We start from the raw sequence: 26360 nt of genomic DNA, 5'->3' as shown, positions 1-26360 counted from the left end.
GGAATTGCAAGCTGGTACAACCACTCTGGAAATCAGTCTGGAGGTTCCTCAGAAAATTGGACATTGCACTACCTGAATAACCAGCTGTACTACTCCTGGGCATATACACAAACAATGTTCCAACATACAACAAAGATACACGCTCCACTATGTTCACAGCAGCCTTGTTTATAATAGCCAGAAGCTGGAAAGAACTAAGATGCCCTTCAACAGAGGAATGGATACAGAAAAGGTGGTGCATATACCCAACTCAGCTATCAAAAACAATGGCTTCATGATATTCATAGACAAATGGATTGAATTAGAAAACATTATCCTGAGTGATGTAACCCAATCACAGAAAAACACACATGGTATGCACTCACTGTTAAGTGGGTATTAGCCCAAAAGTTCAAAGTACCCAAAATACAATCTCCAGACCACATGAAGAAGATTCAAGAGGAAGGATGACAAAAATGTAAATGCTTCACTCCTTCTTAAATGGGGGTACAAAAATATTCATAGGAGAGGATATTGAGGCAAAGTTTGGAGCAGAGACTGAAGGAACAGCCATTTTGAGCCTGCCCTACATATGCCCCATGTATATACAGCCACCAAAACTAGATAAGATTTATGAACCTAAGAAGTGCATGCTGACAGGAACCGAATATAGATATCTCCTGAGAGACACAGCCAGAGCAGGTCAAATACAGAGGTGAATGATAGCAGCAAAACAATAAACTCAGAACTGGACCCCCACTGGAGGAATTAGAGAAAAATATTGAAAGAGCTGAGGGAGCTTGCAAACCCATAAGAACAACAGTGGCCACCAACCAGAGCTCCCAGGGACTAAACTACTATCTAAAGACTATACATGGACTGACCCGTGGCTCCAACTACATATGTAGCAGAGGATGGGCTTGTTGGGCACCAATGGAAGAAGAAGTCCTTGGTCCTGCCAAGGTCGGAACCCCAGTGTAGGTGAACGTCAGGGGGCAATAAGGAGGGAGATGGGATGGAGAACACCCTTATATAAGAAGGGGAGAGTGATGGGATAGGGGGCTTATGTTTGTGAAACAGGGAAAGGGAATAATATTTAAAATGTAAATAAAAGGAAAACCCAATTTAAAAAAAGGAACACAGAGGGTCTCAGAAATAATCCTAGTTCAAATGAACTTCTGATGATATGAGATAAAATGTTTGGAATTATGCTTAAATGCCAAAGAAAATAGTGAGAGTGGGTATAAAACATCAGAGACAGATAGAGATAATAGATAATTTAAGTTTTTATTTTGTTAACTGCAACAGTGAAGGGGGGGAAGAAAGGAAGAAGGTTGCCATCCTCAGTAGCTAAAGAATGTCTGTTATCACTAAAAATAAAAAATAAAAAAAAAAGGCAAACAGAGTTAAGATTGGAATGTGACACTAAGGCATGATACAAAGGAAGGACTGGGAAAAGTGGATGCTATTTAAATACACTCAGCTAACAGTATTCAGAGGAATGCAAATATTTAAATGGCAGATTTTCACATTCAAAGATTGTTAGAAATTAAATATCTACCATTTGTAGACAGAGCAAAAATCTGAAGTAGTCAAGCGTTCATCACGAAAGTAGGCATTGATGTGACCATTTTGTAAAACATTATGATCATAACTAGTAAAGCTGATGTTTTTTTTAAACAGCGTTCTAATCATTTTGCTCTTGTAGCTGTATGGAGATGACATAGGCTAGTCTTTTTGTAAACACTTAAATGAGAAAGGAATATAGTGTCATCTAAATAAAAAACATTAAAAATTTTTCTGATATATTTATATATATATATACAATCACAGACTTCTCACTGTTCTTACAGTCTCACTGTTACTCTAGATTGACCTCCAACTCTCAGTCTTCCTGCCTCTGTCTTCAGAGTGTTGGATCACATAGGCATGCCCCTTTTACCCATAACACTGAAAGTAGTGAAGGATATCCAAAAGGACAATATGACAATAAGGAAGGATAGATGCCAGAAGATGGCTTGAAGGTTGTACTTAATGGCAATTGTGATTATTTCAAGACAAAGTATTCATTACCCAAACTCAGCACTCAGCAGGTCACCCCTGTCAGGAGTAGTGTTTGTAATTTATGTGTCCTATTACCTTTGGATAGCATGAATTCATCTGAAACTCCAGGAAAGAGCAAAGCTGGGAATGGAAATTTATTGATGTCAAATTATTTTCCTCAGTTCACTTGAGAATTTTTTTCAATCATTGGGCTTCTGGGACAGGGAGACATTCTTTAATAACCTAGTCTAATAAAGTCACTTATCACTTACACAGATAAGGGAATCAAATCCAGTAAATTCCATGGATTATACATATTCCCAGTTACAGAGTATTAGAGCTAAAATTGCACTCAATGTTGGCTGATCCTAACTGAGAGCAACATTTATTAGACTGTACTTACTTAATTTTGTATCTGAGTTATGAAAATGTACAGGCACAGATCTAGAACAGCAAAGAATTCAGAAAGCTTTAAAGAAAATCAAATTTTAATTTCATGTTAATATCTAATTATAGTAGATATCTAATTGATTTCCTCTAAAACTTACTTATGTGTGTATATTCTATCGGCCAGGTAATAGAGAATGTTGGGAAGACAACGGGATGGGTTTAATTGTGGGAGTTGTGTCATAATGGTGATTGAAAAGCCATAGACAGACATTTAACACAAAGACAATGTATTGTTTCATTATGAGACATGAAGATCTGTCAAACCAAGTTACCCAAGAGAACACCTTTAAGCAGCCTTAGCTTCAGCTGAGAGATTATTTCTATGTGATGTAATTTGAAATAGAAACTAATGTGAATGTACAGCTATATATCCATCTGTTTCTATATCTTTCCTTTTCTGGGAGACAGGAAGATTACAAAAATAAATGGCTGAAAAGAGATGAAGGTATACACTTAGAGTAATGTAGAACCTTTGTGGAAGTCTTAGCAGCTGTAACTTTTATCAAGGATGTTGCAAGACCTCCAAGATAGTAGGTCAAGGTAATCCACAAGGGACTCGTTAAATTGCTTAGTTCTCACCTGCCCTAAATTTCTATTAACCACACCTCACGAGAGAAAACATTCACTTAATAGAATTTTTTTCCATTATTTTCCAAATTGCTTAGATGAGTGTTTGTCACATTGAACAAAGTATTTTTCAGAGAAGTATTAGAAACATAGACATTACTTTGATTCAGTAAGATGTAATGAACATTTGTGACAATTCCCAGTTGTTTTTCTTTCTCAGATGTTCTTAAGATGATACCCAAATAGACACAGATTAATAATTTAGGATATATCTTAGTTTACACATTGACTGTAGTGCTTATCCTTTTAGTGTTTAAATAACAAAATTTAGTATCCATGAGATAAATCCTCATTAACATCAGAAATTCTTATCTGAGTATCTCCCAGCTTTATATTAAATTTATTTAGGTAAACACATAACTTCGCAAAGCTATTTGATGGATAATAAGAACAAATAGAAAATGTTAAAGTTGAGAAAAATATTAGTAAATAAAAATGAACATTTAGGCATGTATAAAAGTTTTATAAACAAAATTAGGCATAATTTTCAGTATTTTTAATGCCATGAGATTTGTCTAGCTTGATATGTCATAGCTGATAGTCAGGTCAGTTTGAGGTTAACAATGCTGGGAGAGAACCCCTTGGTTTCATACATAGTATCCGATGCTCGAAAAGTAAATATGAACTTGGGTAGCCAACCTGGAGCAATGTTAGGAGAAAGATTCAGTCATCTAAATATAAAATAATTTGTTAAGTGATTGGGACTAAGTTAAAAATTGGTTAGGAAGCTTGAACTATAAACATCTCATTGCATAAATAGGGAAAATTTCAAATTATAAGAGGAGAAACAAGCCCATGTTGTTTTCTTAAATTAAGTTCGAAAAATGGCAAAGAAGTTGGTCAATAGTACGGAATCCAAATGCAGAAGTTGCATGTCCTCACTGAATTATTTGGTTCCTTCTTTTCCTATGAAAAGGAATGGAAAGTTAAATGAAATGATCATTCATGAAGAGAATTGGGGGGGGGGGAGCAAACTGAAAAGGCTAAAATATCAACTGAGCATCTGAGAAAAACAAACCACGGCCTGGGATTACAAGAAAAGTCATTCATCATGTTCGCTCTATTCTAATAGTTGTATCCCTGAGGTAGAATGTTAAGGTCACCATTTGACACAGAAGAAATTGGAAACCGACAGCGAGAGCAAATGTGCAAGAGGTCAGTGAACATCAGATTTAAAGGTCTTTAACAACTGTGTGCATATCTGCACGTAGGAGGTGATGTAATAATGTCATTCTGGGATTACATTTATAAAGAGTCAATCCAAAGCTGAAACATTTCAGAAGCTGTAACTCCAGATCCTTATGTAAGAGATTTCCTTTGCTATTAGGTACCTTTTCCCATTCTTTCTTCTGCTTATTTGCTTTAAAGAGTTTTAATAATGTTGTGGGCTCTTTCTAGTTCCCTTAATATCTTAGATGTTATTGGCTCTAACAGATTTTCACGGTTGTGTTGTTTAGGTCAGGTTCTGATAGTGTTGTCTGGAAGGAAAGCTTTTGTTTTTTTCATGCAATTGGGTTATAATTTATGCACACAAGCATAGATGTTCTTACAACAATTTTTACATACATATGTATTTTTTCATATTTTAGGCTTTAAGTGCTTCATGAGATTCCTTTTTTAAATTATAATTTGTTTAATTATAATTTTTATATAGTACTCCAGTCATAATGCAAGAAATTTTGGTTCTATTACTTTCAAAAATTACAAAGCAAGTGATTATGAGCACAGAGGTCATATAGAATAACCCAAAAGATATAAATACAAGTGAGAACAATTGTTTATTTTAAAATAGTCACCAGTTTCAGAGGCAGGAGACAAAGATAAAGTCGATGTACCTATAATAAAATTACAATATTTGATCTTCTAATATTTTATTTGCTTTACTATTTCCTAGGGAGTTTGTTAATTTACATTTAATGCATTTTCAGAAGTACAAAATAGAATATTTCAGCAAATACAATTACTCATATCGCTGCCCAGAGAGAATTGTATAAGAAATTCAAAATAATGCATAATTAAAGAACCCTTTCTATCTTGCTATAGAATGATCTCTGTTGTTATGTACTAATTGCCATTTCATATTTGCCTCAAGAATGATGAAATCATAAGCAAAATAATAAAGCCATATAAATATCATGCCCTTAAGATATTACAAACACTTTCAAGCTCTCCCAGTTAGCTTAACTGTTTACCACTCAATAGTTTAGCAGACTCAGAACAAAAAGGAAAATACTAGAAAGAGCTAAGTTATGTGTGGGAAACCTTTTAAACTTCCCAGCACGTTAAGTCTCAGTTTGTTTGTTCCTACACTTTCCCAGATGAGGGGACTCTAGTAGTAGGTAAGACCCAAGTAGTTCTACTCCTGTAGCTTAAGTTCTAAAGGAGGAAATAGTTAACTCAAGAATAGTTAATAAGTAGTTGAAATTTGCATGTAACAAACAATGTATAATGATGGAAAATAGCAGACAGATTCTAATTTAAGTTGGGCTAAGGAAAAGCATCTTTATTTGTGGTATTTATTTGTGATATAAAAGATATGGGGCTAGAATTGTAAAGATCTAAGAATGCAAAGAGGGAATATCATGTGAGAGAAGAAAAAGTTCAAAATCACCCTCCCAAAATGTACAAAGCCTCAGGAGGAAGGGGAGTTACTATATAAATTTAGTGACAGAGGAAGAAGGTTAATATGAGTGAATCTATTGGAAAAGACTAATGGCATTATAGAGCAACAAATAATTATTAAAATAAGGATATATTATCAATAGATTTATTTCCTACTTAACCTATATATAATTACTTAGATGTGATTCCTTGGTTTGCTTTAGAAAAAAGACATATTTCAAGATAATATTGATTTGTTTGGTTTTCTGTACTATGCCTGAAACACTCAGTACTCCTAAATGCTTATGTTTTAGAAAGGAATTGAGAATGTCAAATACAGAGGTGAATGCTAGCAGCAAACCATTGAACTGAGAATGAGGTCCTCGTTGGAGGAGTTAGAGAAAGGATTGTAGGAGATAAAGGGGCTTGCAACCCCATAAGAACAATACCAACCAATCAGAGATCCCAGGGACTAAACCACTATCCAAAGACTATACATGGACTGACCCATGGCTCCAGTTGCATATGTAGCAGAGGATGGCCTTGTTGGACACCAATGGAAGGAGAAGCTCTTGATTCTGCCAAGGCTGGACACCGCCCCCTCCCCAGTATAGGGAAATGTCAATGGGGGCAGATGCGGGGTGGTTAGGGAGGGGGAACACCCTTATAGAAAAAGGGGATGGGGATAGGATAAGGGGCTTATGAGTGGGAACAAAAAGAAAAAAAGTAAAAAAGAAAAAAAGAAAAAAGAAAAAAGGAAAGGAATTGAAAGATCTGTTCTATATCTTTTCAGAAAATCATAGTCTTTGAAATTTTTCTATGTGTATCAATGAAATAGAATCATATCCACCCCCATTTTCCCCTTTCAACTTCCCCCAGATCCCCTGCCATGTATTTTTCCCAACTCCATGCACTCTTCATCTTAGAACAAACAAAAACGAACAAATGAAAATACTATATCCAATCAACATTGCCAATATGTACATGGGTGTAGGTGTATCCACAGGAGCATTGATAACTTACTAGTGGGATACTTCTAAGGCAGAATGACTTTATTAGGGAACAAAAGACATCTTAGTCATATTTTTATAATTACAAAACATTTTTCTATCATTTCAACTTTGTTTTGTTATCTTTTATGTGTAAAGGTGTTTTGCCAGCAGTAGGTCTCTGTATCACGTGTATTTCTGGAATCTGACCAGAGGAAGGTGTCAGATGCTCTGGAATTGGAAGCATAAATAGATACAAGCTGCCACATGAGTGCCAACAATTCAATTCTGGTCCTCTGCAAGATCAGAAAATGCTCTTAACTCTTCAGTCATCTCTCTAGTACCCATTGAATGTTTATAAATCTTCAAGTTACATAATAGATAACAATGTATGTTCATCTTCAGATTTCTGAGAGATGAATCACCAGTCTGCATGGTAATCCAATACTTTCAAGGAAGTATTCCAACAAATCAGAGATTCCAGGGACTAAACCACTGCCCAAAGACTATACATGGACTGACCCATGGCTCCAGATGCATATGCAGCAGAGGATGGCCACCTCTAGAAGGCGAAACCTTGGTCCTGCCAAGGCTAGACCCCCCAACTCCCAGTGTAGGAGAATGCCAATGGGAGCAGATGGGGGTGGTGGGAGTGGTAATCCAATACTTTCAAGAAAGTATTCCATTCAAAGTGTAGAAAATGATTTTAATATAAACAGAGAAATTTAAAAATTCTAGAGGAAAACAGAGAAAGAAACACTTCAATATGTAGGTGGCCATAACAAAGGCTTTATGAAAAGGACATTGATAGCCACGAAACAAGTCATAATAAATAGACCTTCGTGATACTAAGAAGTTTTTGCACAGCAAAGGGAACATCACAGAGTGAAAAGTCAGTTAAGGATTGGGGGAAATTCCCTACGTGAGGTGGGATTATCTATAAAGTATTGATGAACTTAAGAAGCAAACAATTCAATCAGTAAATGAGCAAATAAGTGTCATTAAAAAGAAGAAATACAAATGACTGATAAATGTACAGAAAAATGTTTGGCTTTTTTAGCAAACTGGGAAATGAATAATGGAAACTGTTTTTAGATACCAACAAATTTTAGTCTAAGAGTTCATCATGAAGAAAACAATGCTGCCCATTATATTTAAAAAGAGAGGCTTGTTTGGAGCAATATGAACTGGCATAGCAACTATGGAAATCAATAGGCAGGTTTCTAAAAGAGCAAACGTATAGATGCCATATAATTGGGCCATAACAATCCTGGTGGGCATGTATGCAAGAGATTCTAAGTCAACATAGTGCAAAGATATTTTCAGACCTATGAACTGATTATATCCAAGTTTTGGAAACAACCTTGAAGCTAGTGACCAGAAGAATAGAGAAACTGTGGTCCATACACACATAGATCTTTATTCAGGTATGAAGAAGAATGAAACTGTGAGGTGGCAAGAAAATATATGAAGCTGGAAACTGTCATATTAAGAGAAAACCACGTCATGTTCAGAAAGACAAACATTATATGCTTTCTCTTGTGTGCAGAATCTGTGCTTACATGTAAAGTAATTTGTCCTTTTGTCTTCCACTTTATATATATACTATGAAAATAAGTAGAAAACAACAGAAGGGCACATTTCTAAAGAACGATAATGAGAGTAAAAGGCATAGGATACTTGGGTAGAGTTTTACAGTTCTTTTCTTGTTGCTATAACCAAATTATTGACAAAAATCAATAAGTAAAGTAGTGATTTTTTTCTGCTTATACATGGACAGGATCAGTCCTTTATGACGGACAAGACATGGCATGAGAAGGCAAACAATGGGAACCAGATGCTGGGTAGTTGTATTGTGTCTACAGCCAGCAAGCAGACACTGAAGACATATGGCTAGACTGTAAATTTCCCAGAGCTCTCCTGGGGAGTTCACCTCTTTTGTGAGATTTTTCCCTCCTATAATTCCCACAGGCTTCCCAAACCATGTCCCCAGCCCTGGACCGACTGATAAATGCAGGAACCTGTGGGAGATATATCATATTCTAACAAAAACAGCAGATGGAAAGAGTGCTTACTAAAGAAAGGTAAAGGTGGGATGGGAAGATCACAGAAACAGGGAGGGTGGGGTAGACTTGTTCACTACACAGTAGAGGATTGTATTGAAATATCACTCTGAAAATTATAACCAGTACAATTAACATTAGCTAATAAAACACCCAAATACTAAAATATAAGCTTGAGGCAATGTGGCATAGATACTATTCCCAAAGGGGATCCACCAGATCCCTGGGATGCATGAAAAGTTAATTAAATGGTGACAATGTACATAATGTATGTATGAAAATGTCACAATAAAATCCATTGTCTTATGTAATCAAACTGTGCTCATAAATAAAATTTAAAAACAGTTAAAATATAATAAAATGGAAAGTTTTTAAATAAAAAGAAGTGTCCCAGAGTCAAGGAAGTAGGATTTAAATTATTATTAAAATACTGCTTTCCCACAGTTCTAATTGTCTTATTTTTCATAGGTACTGTGCCTATGGGAGTTTATTGATGTCCTATTTCAAGCTGATTTTAGAAGCAGAGTAATTTCATACATTTTTAGAAACTAGGTAAATTAGAAAATTGGGCCAGAGCAGAATAAAACAAAATGGCTTATCAATAGGACACCAAAGTATAAGAACAGAGGGACCAAGTCACAAATTAAGATCATGGCTCTCAAATTCAAATGTCTCTTTTGGAGTGAGTGGTAAGAGTCTAATTCTCCCTCTCTTTATCATTCTCCCTCTCCTTCTCCCTCCTCCCCTCCCCTTCTCACTTTGGGTACACAAGAATATATATGTGTATATGTTTGAATAGAAAAAATTGAAGATATGATAATTAAATTTACATATATTTACATATATGATTAAACAGGGATATTCTGACATTATGCTATGGAGTCTGCTTTGGGGTTGGTGGGCATAGAAGTAACATAAATAAATATCCAACTGAAAAAAAATGCGCTTATATACCTCAGAAAAGAAAACTTTCAGACAGCTAAATCTTTTGACTCACTTTTGTCAGAGGTTTTAAATTTAAATTTGTTTAAATAATGATAATATGAAAACATCACATCTGTGTATATCCGTGGTTTTCCAGGTGATGCTTTGACACATATGCATTGTGTAGCATTGTGTGTCTAAGTCAATTATACAGGCTTTTATGCTATAATAAGAATAGATACAAGTGCAATCTCTGGACAGTATGTTTCACAGGAATGCTTCCACAGTCCAGGAAGGTTTACGAGAGGGTTGTTGGTAGTTAAGACACCCATGAGTCTCCCAAAGCTATTAGGTAGTGTGCCTGTGTTCACTTGTAGTGGTATACAGAGCATGCCGCCTTGCTGCTGACTGCACAGCTTTCAAAGATAAAATGGAGCGTGTGGACAGTTCAGTGCTGACACCAGCTACCCTGGTTAATGAGTGAAATCGTCTAAATGGGGTAGCAACTTGAAAGACTCATAATCTCCCCCCATGCGCAGACTTTAATTAAATAATTATAATGCCCTTGTTGTAATTATTTATCAGTAACTGTGCTCCTGAGTATTGCCTTCATCTGTTCTGTCAGCTCGCCTGAGCAACGTAACATGCACTTGGCCAACACAAAGGGGAAAGGAATGATTCTTGTTCACAGCAATATAACACTTGAAGAATTGCAGCAGCAAGGCAGGATTCTAGGCTTTTCAGTTACAACTTTATACAATGATATAAGGACATTCTAGTTTCCTCATCTGTGGTAAGATGTGAGTTCCCGTGATGCACAGTACTTATTTTCTAATGATCACAAATCAGTATCTCTGAGAGCTTTCAACAATAAGACCAGAAAGTATGGTTCCTGACTACTAACTTAATTTTATGACAATTAAATCCTTCAAAGAATGACATTTAAAAACCTGATGCTATTGGGTTGGTAAGGTAGCTCAGTCGGTCAACATACCTACCACCAAGCCAGACAAAGGTTCTTCTTGTGGTACAGTTCAGTGCTGACACCAACTACACTGGTTAATGAATAGAATCATCTAAATGGGGTAGCAACTTGAAAGACTCATAATCTCCACCCATGTGCAGACTTTAATTAAATAATTATAATGACCTTATTGTAATAATTTATCATTAATAGTCCATCAACATGCCTACCACCAAGCCAGACAAAGGTTCTTCTTGTGGTACATGGAAATTAACAGAGAGATCCTGTGGTGGATTTGATAATAATATTTCTATAGGTTCAAATGTTTGAGTTCTTGCTTGGTCCCAGTTGGTGGCACTGTTTGGGAAGGATTAGGAGATGTGGTCTCAAAGGATGTGAGTATCCTCCAAAAGGCATGGCATTGGAGTTCCAAAAAGCCCGTGCTGTTCCCAGTTAATTCTCTTGCACCCCCTTACAGTTCCAGGAGCTCCCTACTTGCCTGCTGCCTTGCTCCTTCCATAATGGTCATGGACTCCCCCTCTGAAACTATCAATTACATTCTTCCCTTTTAAGTTGTCTTGCTCATGGGTTTCTTTATAGCAATAGAAGTGTAAGTAATAAAGACAGATCCACAACTGGAAAGTGTACAGAGTTAGAGGCTTTGGAGTATTCATCTCCAAACCCTATCTCTCAAGGCTTAGGAATCTGAGCTGGAAAGAAGGTGGAAAGATGGTAAAAACCAAGGTGGTAGATGTCTCCACGGAAAGCAGCATCTTGTAGATATAATAGGACTGATGCACATATGAATCCAGCAAGACTGTGAAGGTATGTACAAGATCTGTACAGGTTCTTACCAGACAAAATTTCAGCAATGAAAGTTGCCTCCCACCTGTGGCTTGACACCACACTTCAAGGCAGGTAAAATGTCTAGAAATAGTTGGCCAACACAAAGCAGACTACAGTGTGTGTGTGTGTGTGTGTGTGTGTGTGTGTATGAGAGAGAGAGAGAGAGAGAGAGAGAGAGAGAGAGAGAGAGAGAGAGAGAGAGAGTTTCATTTTCATATTTTTGTCTTATGGTCTTATTGATTGTTTTCTTTTTGTTTTGATTTTGGGTGCTTTCTTTTTATTACTTTTATTAAGAAATAAAAAGAAATAATATGAAGTTGGGTAGAGTGAGATGGGGACAGAGATAAAATAAGAGAGAGCAAAGAATAGGATCAGAATATATTCTATGAGAAAGGGGGTTTAAATAAAAATAAATAAAAATGGGATTAGGGAAAAATATGGAGACAGCTTCAGAAAACCTTGTAAAAGAGAGCCAGACTTCCACAATAGTCTGCTTTCACTTTGGATTTACTAACCAAACCATGGAGTGCTCACTTCCTTGGCCATTTTGAAATGAATGGACACTTTAACTATGACATGCAAAGCACAGATTCAGCAAAGGGAGACACTGCATAACTCATTTGGGTTTGCACAGCACTGCTGTGAGCCTACGTCTCTCAGCCCCTCCCTTTCCGGCACCATCTCAATGTGTCCTCCTAGTACATTGCACAAGCCAAGCAGAGCTTCAGAAATCCTCTAAAGAGGCTTTACATTTGATGTGGGAATTGGAACAGTGAAAATAACATGGGCTACTGATATTTTAAATGAGTTATGTAAGCTCTTTACCTCGCATCAGAATTATCAGCTCTGACTAAATACATGTAGTCTAACATTTAAGGTTACAAGACATTGAGCAGACAAAAGGGTTCTGGAATTGTATTTGTTTGCATATACTAATACGATTCTGTTTAAGGCTCTGCACAGGAGAGACAGCTCTAATTTCTCTTGGTTGTCTCTCTTTGTTATTTGCAGTCGTTCACGTCTTACATTACAATCATGACTATATTTTCTTTGATGAGGAATGCCAATGTCCACGTCACCTTAAACCACGTGGAAAAATATTTTAAACATTGTACTGTCATCATTCTTGTGCCAAAAATTATTTGACTAACCTTGCCTTGGTTTACTTCAGGTCTAGCTAGCTATTCTAGGCTCTTTACCTACCTACTCATCTTCTCTCTCAACTGCACCACTGACTTGCCCATAGCTCTGTAGTAAGTCTTGAACTATAGCTGTGTCACTAACTTGAGTATGTTCCACTCCCATACTGAATAGGTCCAGTTCTTTTCCAAGCTAATACAAACTTCAGAATCTGTTTTTAAATGTCAACAAAATGACTGCAGATTGCTCATGTGAATGAGATGAAATATTGAAATCACATTGTTAAAAATGACATTTTAAAAATATTGACATTTCTATGTGGGATGATGTCACAGGTGAGGCAGGTACAAGATAGAATGAGGCCTGTCATTGGACGAGAAGGAAGAATGGGCGGGAGAAAAGTTTGAGGGAAGGGGAGAATACTGGAACGGAAAGGAGGAACAGACAGGAGGAGACAGAGAAGCGGCAGAGACAAAATGGAAGCTGACGTTAAGATTCCACACTGTGCCTTTACAGGTTGTTATAAACGTTCTTACGGGATGGATGTGTACCAGGCATTGTATGTTTAGGTAGGCAATTATATCTTATCAATTAGATCAGAGGTCATTGTGTTGTGTGTTCTTTTATGTGCAAGTTTATGTGTAAGAGAGTGTGCGGCAGCTAGTCTGGGCCAGCACGGAGTTGGGGTGTGTGGTTCTGTCAAGATATCTACCAGATATCTTGGGGCATTATGGTTCTGGATCAAGAGCGGGTAAAAACACTGTTTTATTTTTTATAGTTTTACAATAACATTTCTTATCCATGAACATAAAGCTTCCTATCCATGATCATTAAATTTTCAATTTTATGCTTTACCCATTTATAGGAGAGCAAGATACTTTATATCAACTTTCAACTTTTTGCTAATAGTTTAATTATCTCAACAGAAAAGTAGTTACATTCTAAAGGACAGAAAATCATAACCTGGGACTAGAAAGTTGGCTCAGTGATTAAGTTATATTTTAAGAAAGATTTTTAATCACACATTTTTTAAAAAGTTAGATATAGCATAGTCCCTATAACAAAAATCTAAACATTTAACCTTTATCCACAATTGAGTATAGTCTTCAGGAAAGAACTTCTTTCTGTAACAGAAAACATTAGAGAAACTACAATCAATTAAAAATCAGAGCGGTAGTGCCCATGGATAGGAGTGTGAGTCAAAGGATTAGGAAGTTTGCTGGGAGACTATGTCTCCTAACTACATCAGAAGAAACCTATACTCATAGAATCTTACCACCACCATAACTGCAGGAATGTGAGCTCAACAAGGCCAACATTAAGGGACATGCCAGACTTCTTCGTGGAGTAAAATTCACAAGCAAAGTGAAAGTGTTATAGGCAACTGAGAAATGATTGGAACAGGAGAGGTGGTCCTCACCAGGAAAGGACAGAACAATAGGTTGTTCAGTGCCAAATTTTGAGCCCTAAGAACATTCATATGAGGAACACTATATAGACTGGTTATATAATATCATATGTATACATATATATATATTTCCATGTAATAACAATTAACAACAATAAAAAAGAAGGAGTCAATTTGTTTAAGAACAAGAAGGGATATATTGTAAGGTTTGAATGGAGAAAGGGAAGAAAGAAATGAGATAATGATATTGAAAAGTCAATAAATTAAAATTGGGTGTTGAATTGTTTATATTTCCTTTTTTCTATCAGTTTTCATAAATTATATATTTCATGAGTTCTTCCTTTACAATTGATCATATTTATTAATATAAATGCATACCAGTTGTCATTTTAAATGTAATCCATGTCTAATATATTGCTTTTATATCATTTCCTATCTTTCAATATAACTTATTTTATCTAGTGATTATACAGAAGTGATAACTTAATATCCACATTTCTCTTTTATTTTTATTTTGTTTTTGTTATTAATAATTTAATTTAATTTCACTGTGTGATTTAGTTCTTTGTTCTAGTTGATATTCAGAATACGGTAATTTTATCATGCAATTAATTTTTATTGATTGATTGATTAAGTTTTCTTTCCCTCCACTCCTTTCAGCCTCACTTTCCCCTTTTTTCCCTAGAACTGGCCTCCTCAGTTTCTTCTTCACAAAGGAGCAGTTCTCCAAGAGATCAAAGCCAAATAGCACAAAACAAGATAAAATTAGACAAGGTAAAAACCGTGTTACTGAGGCTGGACAAGGCAACTCAACAGGAGGAAAAAGATCTGGCAAAAGATTCAGAGAAACATCCATTCCTACTATTAGGAGTCCCACAAAACACCAAGCTAAGAGCCACACCGTATACACAAAGGACCTGGTACAGGCATATGCAAATCCCATGCTTGCTATTTTAGTCTCTGTGAGTCCATGTCAGCCCTACTTAGTTGATTTTTTAGGCAACATTCTCTTGCTTTCCTCCATTGTCTCTGACTTTTATAATGTTTCCTACCTCTCTTCCACAGTGTTCTTCAGTCTCCAAGGGGAGGGACCTGATGGAGAACTCATTGAGATTCTGTCTGGCTTCAGGTCTGCACCATCTTCAATCTGCTCCCATCTGATGATGACTGGGGAAAGTACTCAGTGATCTATGAGTATAGCAGAATATCACTAGGAATCATTTCATTGATTTTTTTGACTTGTTCTAGTTGGTTCTAACCTAAGTCTTTGGCTTTCATATTTCCAGTTTTTTTGTCATCCCGGCAGCAGAAGACATGGGCTTCCTGTGGTGTCAGTCTCATTTTAAACCAAATATTGGTTGGTCATTCCCACAAATTTTGAGCCTCCATTGTCCCAACACACCTTACATGCAGGAAAAATTGTGAAGGGTTTTATGACTAAATTGGTGTTTGGGTGTCTCTTCCTGTCATGTGTAAAGTACCTTCTTGTGCCAAAGAATTAGAGTATAGGGGCGGAGCTCCATGCCCACATAGGTTCTTCCTCTCACCATCCAATGGCTGTGTAGATGGAGTTGGCAATGGAGTTCACACTGTCAGTTTTAAGAGACTAACCTTTGTCGTAGGATGGGTCTAATTTTTTAGGGATCACCTAGGGCTCCCTTGGCCAACAACAATAAAAGAATGTAACCCATTCCCACTACCAGAAGCCTTGCCTCGGTACCAGATTCTTCATCCTCCATTATGAGTCCTCACTAGAGTAACTGCTATAGATTTCAGGTGGTTTCCACTCTTCTAGGGTTCCCTACAGCTCCACAATGCTCAATTCCAGCTGCCTGTCTCTGAACTCCCTTCCACTACCCTCCCCCCATCCTTCCCACTCCCGTTCCCACCTTACCTCAGCCTACCCTACACCTGTCAGAATGGTTAAACTTAATGACATAAGTGACAGCTTATGCTAGTGAGAATGAGCAATAATGGGAACACTCCTTCATAACTGGTGGAAGTGAAACTTGAATAGACTTTATGGATATATCAATATGATGATTCCTGAGAAAACTGGGTATCAACCTACCTCAAGACCCAGCTATACTACTCTTGAGTATATACCCAAAGGACACTATATCTTACTAAAAGAACACTAACTCAACTATGTTCATTTCAGCTTTATTCACAATAGCTAGAAACTGGAAACACCTCTGTAGGATGATGTCATTATACAGGTGTAGGCAGGTACAAGATAAAACGAGGCCTGTCATTAGATGAGAAGGAAGGAAGGGCGGGAGAAAAGTTTTAGAGAGGAGGAGAAGACTGGAGTGGGGGGAGAAGCAGCCAAGAGAACATGGAGACAGATGTTATGATTCATCTCTACACATTTACAGATTGTTATGAATATTCTTTTTTTTTCTTTTTTTCTTTTTTTTCGGAGCTGGGGACAGAACCCAGGGCCCTGGGCTTGCTAGGCAAGCGCTCTACCACTGAGCTAAATTCCCAACCCCTGTTATGAATATTCTTAAGGGTTAGATGTGTACAGGATTTTGTGTATCTTGATGAGCAACTGTATCTTATTGAGATGGGCAATTATATCTTATTAATTGGATCAGAGGTTATTGTGTTGTGTGTTCTTTCATGTGGCCATTTAATTGAATTCAAGAGTGTGTGTGGTGGCTGGAGACACTGGGCCATCACAGAATTGGGATGTATCTGTCTGGTATGGTGGTAACCTGCCTTGGGAACTAGATAGGTAGAGAGATTGTTGCCAGGCTCAGAGAGTAGCCATTGGCAGTGTGATATGGGATAGAGCAAAATGAGTGAGATGGATTGCTGACTGAGATGAAGATATTTAACATATGTCTCAGGGCACTATTGTGCCATATCTAGTGAGGGGTAAAGGAAAACATTTTTTATATAATTTTTCTGCAACAAACCTCAATGTTCCTCAACTAAAGAATGGGATAAAGAAAATGTGGTATATCTATACAAATGAAGTATAGACCAGCTTTTAAAATGACATTAAGAAATCTGCAGGGACATGGATACAACTAGGTAAAACAAAACAATATTCTAAGTGAGGTAACCCAGACCTAGAAGAACAAACATGATATGTCATCATTTATAAGTAAATATTACCCATTAAGTAAATGAAAACCATACTATAGTCTGTAGACCCAGAGATGTTAAGTAAAGAGAAGGAGTCTAAGGTGGAATGTATGAACCTCTGTGGGAAGGGGTAATAGAATTCCATGTAATTTTTACATATTCTAAAATATTCTGCAACTATATTCTGTGATCTCTACCACATCATCAATGTCAGTTGCCTATCATGTTTGGTGTTGTGTCTTTCAATTTTTTTTCAATTAGTAAGGAAGATTTTATAATCTGTCTTCATGTGACTATGGATTTGACTTATCTTGCTTTAAACCAATTATTTTGTGTTTCATATTTTGAAACAATTGTGAAACACCGACAAATTCAGAATTCTTACTACATCATAGTAAAAGAAAACATAAACCTTCTTCCTTTTTACTCTCCTTTAAGTAGCTAGCCTAGAGAATCCTCTTGATGTTTTGTTTCTGGTAAAAATTGTTACCAACTATCAGAACAGACAAGGAATTAAAACCTTGACCTCAATTACCCATTTTTCATCATTGCTATTTGTCCCAATATTTGGCATATTATAAATATGTAATGAACATTTATATTTTCAACAGTTTTTGACCAGCACAAACGTTGCAAGAAAATCAATTTCACAGAAGGAGAGAAGGGTAAAATAACAATAAGAAAGCTTAAGAGGACAAAACTCCAATGGCTTATGCTCTAAGATCAAGAATTGACAAATGGGACCTCATAAAACTGCAAAGCTTCTGTATAGCAAAGGATGTGGTCATTTGGACAAAATGGCAACCAAGAGAATGGGAAAAGATCTTTACCAATACTACATCTGATAGAGGGCTCATATCCAAAATATACAAAGAACTCAAGAAGTTATACTCCAGAAAACCAAATGATCCTATTAAAAAATGGGATACAGAGCTAAACCAAACATTCTCAGCGAGGAATATTGAATGGCTGAAAAGCACCTAAAGAAATGTTCAACATCCTTTGTCATCAGAGAAATGCAAATCAAAACAACCCTGAGATGCCACCTCAAACCAGTCAGAATGGCTAAGATAAAAAACTCATGTGACAGCAGATGGATGTGGAGAAAGAGGAACACTCCTCCATTGTTGGTGGGATTGTATGCTAGTACAACCACTCTGGAAATCAGTCTGGAGGTTCCTCAGAAAATTGGACATTGCACTACCTGAGGACTTAGCTATACTTCTCCTGGGCATATACCCAAAAGATGTTCCAACTTATAACAAAGACACATGTTCCCATATGTTCATAGCAGCCTTATTTATAATAGCCAGAAGCTGGAAAGAACCCAGATGCCCTTCAACAGAGGAATGGATACAGAAAATGTGGTACATCTACACAATGGAATATTACTCAGCAATCAAAAACAATGACTTCATGAAATTCATAGGTAATGGAATGAACTAGAAAATATCATCCTGAATGAGGTAATGCAGTCACAGAAAAACACACTTGGTATTCACTCATTAATAAGTGGATATTAGCCGAAAAGATTGAATTACCCAAGGTGCAATTCACAGACCATAGGAAGCTCAACAAGAAGGATGACCAAAATGGAGATGCTCCCACCCCTTCTTAAAAGGGGGAACAAAAATATCCATAGGAGGGGATATGGAGGCAAAGATTAGAGCAGAGGCTGAAGGAATTGCCATTCAGAGCCTGCCCCACATGTGGCCCATATATATACAGCCACCAAGATTAGGTAAGATTAATGAAGCTAAAAAGTGTATGCTGAAAGGGACTGGATACAGATCTCTCCTGAGAGACATATCCAGAGCATGTCAAATACAAAGGTCAATGCTGACAGCAAATCACTGAACTGAGAATAGGACCCCCTTGGGGGGAATTAGAGAAAGGAGTGAAAGAGCTGAAGGGACTTGCAACCTCATAAGAGCAACAATGCCAATCAACCAGAGCTTCCAGGGTCTAAACCACTACCCAAAGACTGTACATGGACTGACCCATAACTCCAACTACATATGGAGCAGAGAATAGCCTTGTTTGGACACCAGTGGAAGGAGAAGTCCTTGGTCCTGCCAAGGTTGGACCCCCCAGTGCAGGGGAATGTCAGAGGGGTGGTGGTAAGTGGGGGTGGATGGGGAAGAACACCCTTATGGGAGACGGGGAGGGGATGGGGTCTTTGACAGGAAACCAGGAAAGGGAATAACATTTGAAATGGAAATAAAGAAATGTATCTAATAAAAAAATTCAAAAAAGAGGCGATCTTAAACATAACTATATGCCTAAAAGTAAATACAATCTCTCCTCTCTCTCTCTCTCCCCTCCCTCTCCCTCGCTCTGTCTTTCTGAACCGTGTGTGTGTGTGTGTGTGTGTGTGTGTGTGTGTGTGTGTGTGTGTGTGTGTGTGTGTATCTGTGTCTGTGTAGTTTAAATGAAAAGTTCCATCCTGGTTGATAATCTCAAGTCAAGAGCCATAGAGTGTCCAACAAATTCCCCTGTATCAGGCATGGGAATCTCCTGCTTGAGTTTTTTAACGAAGGACACAGGACTTAGAAGAATTAAGCGACACTTGACTTGAAAACGCCTTCCTTGAGGAGTAGCTTTCACGGTACTCTAAAGTGACACGTAAGCTTCCAAGGAATGAAAGCAAGTAATACTCGTACCCAAACATGACGCGTTTGACCCACCACAAATACCAGCATGGCACCTGAATCCCAAGGGTGCAGTAGCAGCATTCATATCTGAGCTATGACCAATAACTCTCAACTTGGGCTCAATGCCAACTCATCAAGAGGAAAATGATGTCTGGTACTAATGACGTCATGGATCTTGGAGCAGAGCCTTAATGTTCATTCTTATGCTCACAGGTAAGTGTGTCTCTCACACCTGAGGAAAAGGATCATCTCCTTGGATCAAAGACAAACTATTTCAAACAATGACAAACTATCAAAATGTAAAAGGTGATGGTTTGTTCCCAGCCTCAGCTAGTAAATCTGTATGACACAAACCATGCACTGAAGTCTCAGGGAACAGCACAGTAGAAGCAGAAAGAGTCCATGACCCAGAGAATCAGAGTTTCTGCTTTCTTTCTTCTTCTTTTTTTTTTTTATTAACTTGAGTATTTCTTATATACATTTCGAGTGTTATTCCCTTTCCCGGTATCCGGGCAAACATCCCCCTCCCCCCTCCCCTTCCTTATGGGTGTTCCCCTCCCAACCCTCCCCCCATTGCCGCCCTCCCCCCAACAGTCTAGTTCACTGGGGGTTCAGTCTTAGCAGGACCCAGGGCTTCCCCTTCCACTGGTGCTCTTACTAGGATATTCATTGCTACCTATGAGGTCAGAGTCCAGGGTCAGTCCATGTATAGTCTTTAGGTAGTGGCTTAGTCCCTGGAAGCTCTGATTGCTTGGCATTGTTGTTCATATGGGGTCTCGAGCCCCTTCAAGCTCTTCCAGTTCTTTCTCTGATTCCTTCAACGGGGGTCCTATTCTCAGTTCAGTGGTTTGCTGCTGGCATTCGCCTCTGTATTTGCTGTATTCTGGCTGCAGCGATCTACATCCAGCTCCTGTCGGCCTGCACTTCTTTGCTTCATCCATCTTGTCTAATTGGGTGGCTGTATATGTATGGGAGTTTCTGCTTTCAAGTTGCATTCCTACAAATTGCACGAAGGCAGTTTCAGTACCTTGTCTAAACAAGGAGTGGACAAGGACTACACCAATAGACACATTACCAAGGAAGGGACAAAGCTCATAAGGACTACACCAATAGACAGGTTACCAAGGAAGGGACAAAGCTCATGAGGCTCTAATGTTAGACTTTACTCTAATGTTTTACTTTAGAATACAGTGAGTTAAGGAATGCTAAAATCAATAAATAGGTCTTCCACAGAGAAGACCTCTCCCTCTTTGTCATTTGATATTAAGAGGTCAGTCCTAAAATCACATATATCCAAATAGTGGTTTAAGGACTGAGCCATTTGCACTTATAGAAAAAGAAGCCCTGGATTTAAGAGAGAGCACGGGAGGTTATCCTGATTGGGAAGATTTTCTGAGTGATGAATCTAAGAGCCTGAAGGAATTCATTACTCTACAAATTTCTTATTTTTAGGTCAGAGGGATCCCAAGTGCTTTGAAGTTTTGAACAGTTATAATTTTGATATCTGCATTAATTTGGGTTAGCAAATATATATCACCACTAATTATTTATATATGGCATCTTTTTCTCTACGAAAAGAAAATTTCGCAGAACATTGCCTAAGATGCAGGCTGAGCATCACAAATGCATGAGTAAAGCTAATTGCTGTGGCATACATGTTATTGCTATTCTGAAAATCTGGGCTTCTGAAAGGATAACACACTTGCTTTGCTAAGGGAGAAAACTGATAAATAATGAATAATTTAGTGTTTCAAGTTAATCTCGAAGTTGCTTGACCAGGTTCTGAATTATCATGTTTAAAATTCAGTTAGCATGTATTTGGATTTTTGACTGAGTGAGAGAGAACACCTCTCTAATATTTGCAAGCATTGTGCTGGATCTCCAGAATCGTACATAAGCAATCTTATTTCCATTAGCTACCATATCCACATGCATATTTGGTATAACGTGATGGTTAAATCCATAATGTATTGGGTAATGATCAACTGAAGATATTAAGTATATGTATCATGTTCAAATTTTATTTGCCTTTTTAATTTTATAGACTTTATTATAAAGCTTCTAAGCAAGTAAATCTATGATGTACAAAAGTCATTTCTTCTTTAGGTCATTTTCATTATTATTAAAACTAAAAGAAAAGGATTTTATATTCCCACTTCCATTTTCAATTCTTTGTGGTGAAAGCAATTTTTCTTCTACTTTATTAAAACACATAGCATGTTGTTAATGTGTGTAGTTACTCTAGAATAAGAACACCGGATCTCAAATTTCATATCTAGCTATAACTTAATACCTCTCGGTCAAGTTTTTCCCACTTTTATATCCTTGCTCTCTCTTAAGCTTTGGTAACTACTACTATTGTAACTTCTGTGACATCAGTTTTTGCTTGTGAGTTTACTAACGGGTGATAATCTTTTCGTAGTTCTTTGTCAGTCCCCTATTCATTTACATATTCTATCACATTTTTCCATATGCATCAGATGATGACTATGTAAGCAGTTTTCCCTTCGTTGCATTATTTACAGTAGTGTTATAAAACAAATGAAAGAAGTGTCGCTGATATACTGATCACAATTGGTTTTAAAAATGTATCTACACTTGGATCGCTGACTCCTGGCATCTTCTGTCCACCTAAAGCCGGAAGCAAACCGTCTGAATAGATTCCAAGGGGCTTGTGTCCCTCCAGGAATGCCATAAAGTGTTACAGCTCTTAGAAAAGAAGCAAGGGAGTTTTGGAAGTCCTGGGCAGGGCGGGCAGCCAGGATCTCTCATCTTCTGCCTTTTTGGCGGCAACAGAGCAGTGGCATGAGCCTGGACAGCCAGGAGGGTCCAAGGTCCACTGATAAATGCTTGGGGAGAGGGAACTCTTCCCCAGTTGTTACAGTACAGTGAAAGCAGCCACTCACAGATGATCCTCAGTGAAGTAACACGTGCTTTATTTCATGTGGACAGGGACTTTATAAACATTAAGAGTGGGATGGGATTTAGAGGTAGTTGTTTCCTCCTGGCCCAGTCCAGGATATTAATGATGTTTTATTTGCAAGGGGAAGGACTCCGGGTGTTTTTGTTATGTGACTGAATGCCAGGGTCCTCTCAACGGGGTGTCCTTATTTGTACCAAGAAGGTACAGAAAAGGAGCGGCTGGGCTCATGCTGATCTCAAGTCTCTGAAATCCCTCAGAGTCTGAGTCTTTCTAACCTTACCAGTTCTTATGCCTGTCTGGTAACAAGGTCTCACACGCTGCACAGAATCACGTGGTGGTTTTGTTCTTAATTTTTAAAAGCACTGTGTACTGTTTACTATGGGAAGAAGTAGTTTAGTTGGTGTGTGATTTCTGGTTTTCTACATCTCACCGGAACATTTTGCTTTTGGTATTTTTGATGATAGTTCTTTGAACTGGAGCAGTTAACTCATCGTGGTTTTGATTTCTATTTCTTTGATGATTATTGAGGCAGGACATTTTTTCCCATAATAGCTGGAATATCAATGTATTCTTTAGAGAAGTGCCTTTTAATGTCTGCAATTCTTGAGAAGACAAAGTTATGTTTCAAAATATAGGCCAAATTCAAGAAGTTAGGTGAAATCTAGATAAAGTCATGGGACCTAGCATAACATTTCTTTTTTAAAAATAATACATATATCAGACATCTTCATATATCAAGGCGGATCTGAATATTCTTAACTGTAAGAAAATTTTCTATTAGAAAACGCACTCACAAGAGCTTTGCAAAAGTATGTTGCAGCACCATCTAGCAAAAGCCTAGTGTATTTACATCACAAACAGTTTGTTCTGTATGTAGTAGTGAATATGTTTTGCAAAATTTATCCAGGCATAGAAATTACAGTTTATAACCTCCTAAAGGTCACTAATAAGAAGTAATTCTATATTTATACTGTTAAATTCAGCTTATTTTTATGTCCCTATGCATTAAGAGAAAATGTGCTATTTTTTTCTTTTTGACAAAGCTCCTAGAGTAGCGTTGTAATATTGTGTAGTAGCATTTGGGATCCCCATTTACTTCTATCTCATTGGTTTATGGATACATGTTATAGCCCTCTGTCTTATAGGCAGGCATTGTGGTAAAATTAGAAATTAGTGAATCCACTTTCTAATTACTCTTTAATTAGTTTTTATTTTCAGGTAGAATTTTACTATGTGGCTCAAGCTGACACCAAATATGTGTGTTTTCTGCCCTCACTTGAGTGATAGGCTTATAGGCATGTGCCACCATGTCTGAGAAGGTCTTATTCTATAACAATATCTCTGACGGCAGGGCAGACAGCTTATTAAATGGAAGAGAGCATTGTATGCAGAGAAGCGTGAGTTTGGAGATAAACCAATGTACGATATTTATAACTCTAGGTAAATTATACACTGTCCCCGAGTCTTAGTTTCCTGGGCATCAACATGTCAGCAATGACAACAACAGCAGCAGGGTCATTAAGAAGATATGTTAGTTCAGAATACAACTCAGAACATTATTTTTCATGATCTATTTACCACTCAACTTGTTTTCTTTCTGGCGGGTAAACATTTTAAGAATATAAAGTAAAAATAACGCTTTAAAAATTCCCAATTGATGGAGACTGATTCATATTGTCTGATTTCTGGAAAAGAAATCACACTTCTGTGTTTCAATATTCTAGCAAAATCGATGGTAAATTAATCCTTTCTGTCACTCCGGAAAATTAGTTTTTATTTAGAAAAACAAGCACCTTATTAACTGAATATTTAAATTTCTCCATTTACTAAGTTGACTATGGTACCTAGAAAAAAAATCATATTAAGAATAAAAAAAACTGAATTACAACAGCACATGGTCAAAAAGACAGATACAATTTGATGGATTTGAGTTGCCTGTGTTCTAGAAATTTAACCAACTTTATCCAGTTAAAGAATTTCCCCACAAAGCCAAATCACAAACCAACAATTTCTCTTTTAATATAGAAGCAGTCCTCGGGGGCTGGATTGCTCGCTGGTTTGAGGCTTATGATGTGGCCGGGTCAGAAGCATCATTGTATCCTCCTGTCAACTATCACATTTCTCCAGGGCAGCGTCGGTTACTCCAGGCAGGGCTGGCCTGTTGGATGTTGACAGCTCCATCACTGCCAGCAATCTTATAATAGCTAAAGGATTCGAAGAGTAACCTTTTCGTTTAGCATTGAAAAAGACTGCCTGAAACCCAAAGCTTGGGAAACACCGGAGAGGGTTTCACTTAGGTCCAAGATTTAGGTGTGGTTTAATTTGTACGTATTAAACATTGTGCTTAAAAATATCAAAACGGAACTGGAAAGATAGCTGACTGTAGCCAGCACACTGTTTACAAGCACTAATAACCGTGGACGCTCCTAAGATTAAAACACCAAGTCAACGGTTTTGCCACCTGCAGAAAATCTAAGCAACAGCATCCTGATGACATGGGGATGAAAGGGAACCTTTTTATGACTGGCCGTATAAAAGTGACAGGAAGAAATTAGCAGTAAAGGCTTTTTAGAAAAGTGTGGCCTCTCGGATATAACTAAATGACCCCTGACAATCAGACAGTGTACTTCAATACTTGAACACCATGCTTTGTTGGGTTATTTCAGACGTTACAAGTAATGTGTTGTTTAGTTGCACCCATGTTCACCATTAAATGCATCACAGTATGGCACGGATTCAGCAAGTTTTAGTCATAACATGCCAGCTGGAGAATATTAAGGGGGGAAAATCCGTTTTCAATTTCTGCTTAATGTTCTGGTGAAAATAATCCTAGTCACATCTGTGAAGATATTTACCTTCTGAGTGGCACAACTACTGCTCAGTATGTAGCTGCTAAAAGAGAATTTCCAGGAACGTGGTCATTTCGGATCCATTCTTTCTTATTCAGTTTCACATTCCTTTCTTACTCTTCATTGATGTACGTAAGTTTCAATGCCTTCCTTTTACTTATAGCTAATTAACCTTAACCTGACATTTGCGAGGTTTACTGGAGCAACGAAAGTGTCTTTCTAGGCAAGAATTGGACAAACACCATGAGTTTTGCTATTATTTCCCATCACATTTGGTGCCGGTGACAGCCTTGAAGTCATTCATAATAATTGCTGTGGCCTCTTTAAAAAACGTGCTGTATTTTTTATTTTTGCCATTAAAATAATTTTCATTTGCTTTGTTTCCCCAATCATTAAAATCTACCCAGAGGACTCTGCCTTGTCTGTTGAGCATGCCTACCCTACTCAGAACTGCTCCATATTTATCTCACTGTTAGATCACCTCATGGCTTGAGAATTCTTTTAATCTCTTTTCCATTTATAACTGTACTGCTTGACCTTTTTCAGCAAGGTGTCTTGTATATAAAATGTCAGTGAGCGGATTACAGACATGGGACAAAGATATAGTTTAATTAAAAAAGGTCCTGTGAGATTGAAAAAGGTTACTGGCCTAGATCACAAATATTTAATGCCAGATGACTATTTATGAGGCTAGGAGAGAAAAAAAACATAAAAGAAAGAAAGAGAAAAAATTTACTGACCATTTACAATTGACCACCATTAAATTTGCAATAGTTAAATCATGCTTTTGATTAAAGCTATACT

The 26360-nt window shown here is 37.4% G+C and overlaps 1 long non-coding RNA gene across 2 annotated transcripts; it reads left to right on the top strand.

The window, feature by feature from the left end:
- The first annotated feature begins 4371 nt into the window (after positions 1-4371).
- On the top strand, positions 4372-19366 carry LOC134486731 (uncharacterized). 2 transcript variants are annotated; one of them, XR_010066103.1, is made up of 5 exons: positions 4372-4402; positions 8661-8773; positions 14720-14808; positions 15100-15163; positions 17742-19366. It is a non-coding gene; the product is annotated as an uncharacterized LOC134486731 (long non-coding RNA). The 2 variants fall into 2 exon arrangements; XR_010066104.1 differs by lacking the exon at positions 17742-19366 and having other exon boundaries at positions 4373-4426; positions 15100-17231.
- The last annotated feature ends 6994 nt before the right edge of the window (positions 19367-26360 follow it).

The sequence above is a fragment of the Rattus norvegicus genome, chromosome 4, assembly GCF_036323735.1.
Source record: "Rattus norvegicus strain BN/NHsdMcwi chromosome 4, GRCr8, whole genome shotgun sequence".
Lineage (NCBI taxonomy): Eukaryota > Metazoa > Chordata > Mammalia > Rodentia > Muridae > Rattus > Rattus norvegicus.
Note: the sequence above shows the minus strand (reverse complement) of the source record. Positions and strands in the feature narration are given on the sequence as shown.